Source organism: Ictalurus furcatus, chromosome 14, assembly GCF_023375685.1.
Source record: "Ictalurus furcatus strain D&B chromosome 14, Billie_1.0, whole genome shotgun sequence".
Taxonomy (NCBI): domain Eukaryota; kingdom Metazoa; phylum Chordata; class Actinopteri; order Siluriformes; family Ictaluridae; genus Ictalurus; species Ictalurus furcatus.
The window spans coordinates 29,368,004-29,377,245 of record NC_071268.1 but is presented as its reverse complement, the minus strand read 5'-3'; the positions used below and the strand labels follow the sequence as shown (position 1 = coordinate 29,377,245).

At 37.9% G+C, this 9,242-nt stretch overlaps 1 long non-coding RNA gene across 2 annotated transcripts; it reads left to right on the top strand.

Moving 5' to 3' along the window:
• Window positions 1-307: 307 nt before the first annotated feature.
• LOC128618008 (uncharacterized) lies at window positions 308-8,984 on the top strand. 2 transcript variants are annotated; one of them, XR_008387661.1, is made up of 6 exons: window positions 308-390; window positions 2,847-2,934; window positions 3,058-3,396; window positions 5,010-5,893; window positions 6,974-7,021; window positions 7,680-8,984. It is a non-coding gene; the product is annotated as an uncharacterized LOC128618008 (long non-coding RNA). The 2 variants fall into 2 exon arrangements; XR_008387660.1 differs by lacking the exon at window positions 5,010-5,893.
• Window positions 8,985-9,242: the final 258 nt, after the last annotated feature.

Sequence of the window (9,242 nt, the reverse complement as noted above, 5' to 3'; positions counted from 1 at the left end):
AGTTTGCTACCTGTATTTTTGAGAGTGTGTCAAAGCACAACCATAGCTCACCTTGCTATGTTTGCATTTATTTGTTTGTTGTAGGTGGAGAAATTGAATAATACTACATAGATATTATTGCTTCAGGGAAAACCGAATATAATGTTGGTTTGTTAAACTCGAGAGGTGCAGCCTTGCAAAAAAGTGTTTACAGGAAGTGTTTTGCAGCTCTGCACACGGCCCGGATCGGTTAAGGCGTGGCGCAATGTGTATGCTGAGATCTGCACACGGCCCGGATAGGGTTGGGTGTCTGCACACGGCCCCAAACTTTCATATGTTTACATGTAACTCGTCTCGGAGACGGGCGTTGTGAATCTGCGGAATGTAAACGCGGTATTTCCCTTCTCCGAGGTAAGAGTCTACAGGATTTACATTCACATTTATTCATTTAGCAGACGCTTCTAACCAAAGCGACTTACAAATGAGAAATATCAATAAATGGTAATATAGTACACCTAAAAATAAATAAAGAAATCAGATTAATATGACTTTAAGATAATCTGGTTAAAACCTATTATATATTATAGTAAAGTATGTAATGTATTCAATCTACTATATATTCCACACGAAAGTGCATATTCATGTCACTGGGTTTATTTCTCCTTCTTGAGACTATGCTGTATTAAAGTCTGTTTTAGTGTTATATTACTAAACAACGCCGTTCAACGGCAGCACAACGTCACTGCAACATTTGAAGTGGAAAATTCCACTGACTCAGGGTTTGTTTATTCATAGACAACCAATGTTTTCTTTTCAAAAGTCTATAGTTTATTTCTAGTGTCTACTGACAAGTAAGTCTAATACAATTAAAATACTGTTAAGTACAGCATTTAATTAATTTTAAGTAATATATAGTAGAATACAGCTAAGAAATAATGTATTTCCTCATCATCGTTCAACACTCCGCATGAGGACGTAAGAGGCGTTATTGAAATGTGACCTTTATGGGAAACAAAGGCAGCAGTAGAGGGGTGGTGACTGGTAGAAACTTCTAAACACATTTTCTTTCTATTTAGTCATATCAAAATTTTACACACCAAGTGTTCTACCTTCATCAGGGTAAGATCTTTTTCTGAAAATTATATTTAAGTTGAAGAATTTAAAAACTTAATATTTTTATTGCGATACTTTTGTGTTACACCACACTGTTGTTTAATTATTCAGGCGTTTTAATTACCAGATGATCATACAGTTACTCTGTATTGTCCATAGTACCATAGTACGAGAGAAGATCGAAAGACCTGTTACTAGTTGTTGTTGTTGTTATTATTATTTATTATTATTATTATTATTTGATTGCTTTAGATCATTGCTGCTGGTGTTAATGATGTTCAGTTTCAGTGACTTGGCTGTGACTGAGTGTGTGTGGTGGCATGTAGGTTTAGGCCCAGCAGCTTGGATGGAATCAGTATGAAAGCCTCTTGAAACCTGATTGTGTTTTGTGTTTTATAGCATTTTTGCTTGCTTGGTTGTCGTGTGAGTAAATGTGACTGGTTGTACTGAGTTTGTTCTTTTTTGTCTGGTAATGACATTGATTTGATGTGATTTGATGTGCGTATTAGTGGTACAACCTTGATGTTATCCTCCCACAATTATAATCAAAATGGCAGCTAAAGTGGTTACAATAGCAGCCATTGAATAGCCCAGGGGTTCCCAAACTTTTCCAGGGCAAGGCCCCCCAAAAGGCATTAACATTTGACCGAGGCCCCCTTTTGCAAGATATCTTTAAAACACATTAAAAATACAGACTTCTGAATATATCCCCCTTTTTTATTAATAATTACATCTTACATCTTTACATTACATTACATTAGGAATTGATTGTGTGTGTGTGGATGTCTGAGAGTGAGAAAGAGAAAACACACTAGTGGGAGGGATGGGCTTGGTGGCTTTGAGGCCCCCCAGGAACCCCCTGGCGGCCCCCACTTTGAAAACCACTGGAATGGCCTATAGCCCTAGTGTCATGGTGAGGTTATTTGAAAGTGGTTAAATTGCGGGAGGATGGCACTGAAGGCCTAGCTGTAAAATGCATGGCCTGCTGCTGGTATTGACATTTAAATGTTGTTGATATTTTGACTTGGAAATGGTGGTGTAAATTGGTCTAATTTCATGCAGCTTTATGTCCTTATGGCTAACATTAACTTTTGTGTAGTGTAAGCTGGGACACTGGGGGGAAAACCTGTTTGGGTGTATGTGTGTGTCTCAAAATGGGCTGTTTGTCCTGCCTGCACTTTCTACAGAATAGTCTTAAAAATAGCAATGTAATTTATAACTGAAGTTAGGAAACACTTAGTTTAAATAGATGTTCATATTTATCTTCTATGAACACATCCTCACGTGCAAAACACATGAAGTACAGGTCATTGCTGGAAAAGTGTACATTTTAATTATTTTAATATACACAAGACAACAAGGATTCAGAACAATATAATATCTTTGTAACACAACTAACATTTTAGTTAAAGGTTCCTATAAGAAAGACATATGAACTCCACCTACTGGACCTGAGTGGTAACTGGTGATTAAATAATGTACACAGAAGCTTAGTTTCTTGAGTTTCTCGAGTTGCTTGAAAAGAAACCATTAGGGATAGGCATTCAGAGTCATTTTACACTGATAAAACTTGTGGTTTACACTGATACTATGGCTTTAGCTATGTTGTTTTTTAAGGCAAGGATTTATGTTGTTTATTTGGAATTATTATATAATTATTTAAATGAGAATTTATTGATAAGTTCCATCATACACTGTTACCTGTAGATATTTGTATATATTTCTCTGTTAAATCTTGCCTCTGCTTGTTGTAGGAAACCGGCACACACTCCCCCAGAGACTATCCGGGCATCATGGCCACCTTTTTACCCATTTGCATTGTGTGGATCACCACCTGTGTGGGTAAGTATCTTGCTTGTTTAAATAAAATAAATGAATTATAAGTTTCTTAACATAAGAGCATTACCTAAAAGGTGCTGAAATTAATTTAAAGTTTAACTTAAATTTTTAATTTTCCCATCTCAGGCCTCCTCTCTGCAGAACATGTATTTGGCAAAGAGAGTTCCACAGTTGTCCTGCCATGTACACTGAGAGTTGTAGGTGGAACTCCATATATTAGGTGGAGCACCGATAAGGGTGATGTGTTTGAGCGAAAGGGCAAGGAGTCATTTCAGGGTGATTGATATGGGGACCGTGTGAATGTTCCTGAGACCCGGCTGCTTAAGGGGGACTGTTCCTTGGAGTTGAAGAATCTTACACTTGCTGATAAGGGTGTGTACCAGAGCTACCAGGCAGTGAGACGCACAAAAAGATCTACACGTGTCGATGAAAAATGGGATCTAATCAGCAGTGTCACAGTCGATGGTAAGTGGATTATTCTCAAAAGAATACACAGTAACACTAGAAAACAGGATCATGTGGAAATTTACTAAACTTGCTGTACAACAAAAATTGTTTATGTATGCCTATTTAATGGCATGCAAATGAATGGTGTTTTACAAACCTAGCTGTGTTCTGCACTACACAGTTAATTAAAGTACGTCTTTGGTATTAGATTAAAAAAGGAGAACATAAATCAGTGGGCCATCTTTGAATTTCTGTTTCAACACATTCAACCATTTCATAACAATATTTTTAAATCAGAATGTGTTTAAATTCTAAATGGTATGCACTTATAGCCTTTTAGCCTTAGCGACTCTACAAAGCACTTTAAACTTTTACACACACCTATATATATATATATATATATATATATATATATATATATATATATATATATATATATATATATATATATATATACATATACACACACACACACACACACACAAGGCACTAGCTTGCCATCAGGAGCAACTTGGGGTTCAGTGCCTTGCCCAAGGACACTTCAGCATGTGGACTCGGGAATCAAACCACCAAGCCTACTATTATTGGAAAACCTGCTCTACCACCTGAGCCACAGCCTCCCCATGGGGTTTACCCATGAAAGCAAGAATGAACTGATTTTCTTGGTATTGATGAGGCTTAAAACACTTCAAACTGAAGTTTCAAACCACTGGTAACAAATACAAGTTTTAATGAGTAAATATATAGAATTCAAAAGGAACAGTAAACGTGCAAAGCAACAAGGATGACGAGAAACTAGAAATATGAAATAAGAAATGTGAAGCAAGAAGGTCATTACCACCTTAAGCACTTAAGGGACTTTAAACTGCCCTCTAAGGTGTTAAAGAGCTTCTGCTCCTGCACCATCGAGAGTATCCTGACAGGAAGCATGAGAGCCTGGTTTGGGAACAGCACCAAGTAGGATAGGCGGCTCTCAAGAGGAGGGAGTGATCAGCTGAGTGTACCGTCCACATTGAGCTCCATGACCTGCAGTCTATCTACGGCAAGTGGTGCTGGACCAAGGCCAGGAAGATAATGAAGGACCTCAGCCATCTGAACAATGGACTCTTCTCCTTGTTGCAGTCATGGACGCACTTCTGCTCCCTGAAGGCCAACACTTACTGTACATAATGAGGACGAGCTTCTTCCCACAGGCCATTCAGGCCCTCAACCAGGACAACACGCAGGACTATTTATACATGCACATAGATACAGACCTTAGATTTCTTTGCACAACACCCAACATTCCTGTCAACACACATGGCATATCTTGTATTTATACATTTTTATTACATAGTTAGCTTCTTCACTACACAACCTCAGCTCAAATGCACAGCACTGTATTGTACATACAACTGCACACATCTGCACTTTTATTACACACACAGTTCATACTTTTTCTGACATCTATCTTTTATATCATTTGTTTATATTTTTATATAAGCAAATTCTGCTTTTATATAAATAAATACATTTTGCTTTTACAATTCTGTTTTATCACTGGACAATCGTAAACAGCATTTCACTTAACGTTGTACTGTGTTTGGTTGTATGTGTGACCAATTTTTGTTCTATGCATTGGGAACCATGAGGTGTGCTGACAGGTGTGATTCGTGACAGGAAGGGGGTCCTGGATTACTGGCCATAATGCTAACATATGGCAGGGGAGTGGATGCCAGCATTTCCCAGAAGGAGCAACAATGACTGATTTAGCGGGGACCGGTGGAGGCAGAGGGGCAACAACGAGTCAAGTGAAGACCTCATTTGGACCTCACTTCATATGAACAGTTATGCTATGATGACTAGGACTGCAATTGCTATTATATCCTTATTGCAATCACCACAAACAGATTTGCACTCAAGTCTCCATCAGTGAACAGTGGAGAAGTTCAACAAAACAGACTTTATGTGAAACCTGTAATGAATTCTCCTGGTTACACATCTGCACTATTTGACTATGTAGTATTAGCACATTTATAGAAGGAATTTATTTATAATCGCACTATCTGGTGTCACCCAGATGAGGACTGGTTCTTTTTTGAGTCTGGTTCTTCTCAAGTTTTCTTCCTCATATCGTCTCAGGGAGTTTTTCCTCACCACCATCGCCTCTGGCTGCTCATTATGGATAAATTCATACATTTAAATATCCTGAATTTATATATTTCTGTAAAGCTGCTTTGGGACAATGTCCATTGTTAAAAGCGCTATACAGATAAAATTGAATTGAATTGAAGGCAACGCTCTATGTAGAGTCAGCAGGTTGTGGAGGTTCTGGAGTGACAGAGACATCAGAGTCATGAGGAGGAGCAATGGTGTCCTTGCCGGAGTTGGATGGCGAGTTACTGCGAGTGATCATCTTCCCTTTGAGGAAGCCTGACCAAACTTACCCTCTGCACAGGCTGACTGCCACCCTTATGCTCTAGGGATCGTGGAAGCATGTAGTGTGACCAGTTGTGAAAGCCCTGTGATTGCAGTGGTAAGTTGGTACAGACATTTTTGTTGTTGTTCATGGATTCAGTTTTGTTGCTGCAACAGATGTTGTCCCACTACCTCGTCCTCCAAACTGAATGTTGATACATGCTCACTTGGATGATGTTTGGCGAATCCATTATTACAGAATGTTCTTCTGTCGAGACCCAGGAATAAATGTAAAATAAATCAATAAAAAAATACAGAATTTCAAAAAGATGGTTAAACATTCAAAATAACTAGGATTACAAGAAACAAAAACACGCAAAGACTTGGAACACAATCTGGAAATATGTGTATACTGTGCAGTATACACAGCACGATTAACTTCACACAAGACAATAAACAGGAAGTCAGAGTGACATCTTTAAGCATATTCCAGGCAATATAGTTGAAGATGCACCACACCCTCCAGATTCTAAACTTTCACACTAGTGACCTAGATAAATATGGAGAGCAGAGAAGAGATTAACAAGAGCCTTGTGGTGGAAGGACTGAATCCTGTTGAACTGTGAGGAGATATTCCAGCATTGAACACCCCCAAGTTGGTAAAGAACCTCAGAGAAGTGCACATAACCACATAACCAGAACCTCATACAAATACCACCTTCTTCAAAACAAATAAATGCCAATCATTTTATTTTCTTCACCAAGCAATGTTTGGAAAAGGAACTAGTGTGTGGGAAAACGCAGAGCCAAACACACAGATGAACCATGTTTGCTGCCAACTACTCTAGATGAAGAAATGTCTCCAGTGGAGAGAAATTCTAGACAGCATTTATTGTATGACTATGAACATTTGTTCTTTTTGGTCATTTTTCCCTGGAAGTGACACACTATGCAATTAAAATGGGAATATCTACAAATACATTTTTGTAGTTGTTTTTTTTTTTTCTTCCTATACCCTGTCCAGAGACATGCAGAGGTGTATTTCCTTTGAAAAACGGTTTGAATGGTAGTCACCGGTTGTCAATATATTCAGCTGCCATTATTCAAAATTCATTATGAAATGTACAATTTATCATATGGTTAAAAGGTTAAGATAAAAGATAAATCTAATAAGGGTGTGTGTTTTTCCCCCTTGCAGTAACACCTGTGCCATCTAAAGAAACAAATCAAAAGTCAGTTCCCACAGGTGAGTCAATATCAAACTTGTATATTTAATTATCTGCAAAACACTTAATTTCTTGTAAAACCAATAATTCAGTTTATTTTAAAATGGACTGTTTATTGTATCCTATTTTTGCCCGAACCCAATGCTCTTGCAGGAAGTTTGACCAATCCCACCAAGGTTTACATGATGTATAGATTATGTCATGGATATTTGGCCTATATACACCAAATACAGTCCATAAATATTTGGACATTGAAAAAACTATATTATGTAGCTGTTTACCACAGTGTATTGAAGATCAAATTAAAATAATGAATATCGCAGTTCTCCTCTGCAGTTTTAATGGCAGGAGATATTTGGAAAATGAATTCTGGAACCCCAAACAAATACTGGTCCCAACAAAACAAGCACTCAATCACAAATTATTTTGTACCACATGAGAAACAAATGTAATTGAGATAATAAGTAAATTACACATATTAAACAGGTAGGTTACATAATAAACAGTCAGTTATAGCTGTTGTGTTAATATGTAATAGATATATTAATATTACAGGATTCGCTGCACATGGGCCACTAGCATGGACCATGTTGGCTAAAACGCAGAGTAATGTTAATAAAAGTGTGTGTTTTGTGTCAATTAAATTAGATATAACGATTAAATTGTGTGTCTTTCCAGGGGATGCGAGAACAAACTGGCCTCACCCACAGGTCATGGTCTTGTCCCTCTTCTCTTGTTTTGTCTTCCAGCTTTTCTATGAGGAAATGTGAGTGAGATCTAGAGTTGTGCACAGGATGGTGTGTTTTAAACAAACATCCACTGAAAAAAGCTAAGTTTACAATTTCATAGAAAAGCTGCTGAAGACCATTTATACCACAGATATTTGACAATGCTAGCAATTTTATTTGCTAAAAGTTTATATACTTTGTGTGGTGAAGGGGCTTAACTCAACTCAGGATTTTCTCTGTGAGCTTAATGCTTTTAGTAGGGCCATCGTTGGTGAACAGATCTTAGGGGAGGGGTCCGAGAAAGACGCATCCTAATGACCCCCATGAAATATACAAAAAAGATGAAAAGTACCTTGCCTGGGTTAGGTTTACCAGGACCTAGTCCTGGAATCAGTCTTGAGGGTCATGACCGCAGGTGAGCATCTGGTGACTGGACGACCCACTTCACTCGGTCAAGTCCAGCCTGAAATGGTGATGTGGAAACATCTTGTATTTTCACCACATGCAAGAGAAAGGGAAGGGGACGGATTGAATGCCAAACTATAAACCAGGAATTATTAGTGTGTATGATAATATATAGAAATTGTCAAATCATGTAATGCTTTTGACATTTTCATTGGATTCTGCTGGATTGCTGGATCCCAGTCCTGTTTGCACAACTCTAGTGCTTTGCACTCTGTAGGGAACTGAGAGTAGGATGCTATTTCAGACACAGAAAAACTTACCAAGTCCCAAAGAGCATTCCACACTTTACCTATTTGCACACCAATGGGTCTAACACAATCTTTGAAGCGCAAAGGATGGAAATGTGTGTGTGTGTGTGTGTGTGTGTGTGTGTGTGTGTGTATAAATGTTGTGTACACAACAAATTGTGAGATTTCCTGTTACAGATTTAATAACATTTTAAACCCCTGTATTGTTCAGATTATGATTGGGCCAGGTCTGAAATTTTATTTTAATACCCCTTTTTGTGAAAAAAGACCAAGTAAAGCAAAAATAATAGATTGCTTTGAGATTATCAGAAAAGTAGATGGTATCATTTCTGCCCACTTTCTTTAGAATATGAACATCACAAATCAAATTGATTGATCAGCACTCCAGGAAAGCAAAATCTGCAAACTCTCACAAGCGTGAAACTCTTCTCTGGCCATGTTCTGGAAACAAAATGTATGTGTGTATGCTATATGAACTACTATGCTAATTGTAATAAAAATGTTTTCTACATTGTTGTTGCAGTATTAAACAGTAAAAGACTCTTATGTGTTGTTGTGACTGTTATTGCATATAAGAAATTATGGGGAATACATCTGGAATGAGATGTTCATCCAAGGCCAAGTTATCCCAATGGGCATCATGGGCTGCAGCCCAGGACCCCGAACACTAGGGGGCCCCCTTTAAAAATTAGACTGGAGAACATCAATGCATGAACATAGGCTTAACTGTTTGCCAGTGATGTCAAGTGAGTATGACATTGATATGTCAACTCGATATTAAGAATTTAATCGAGCAATTC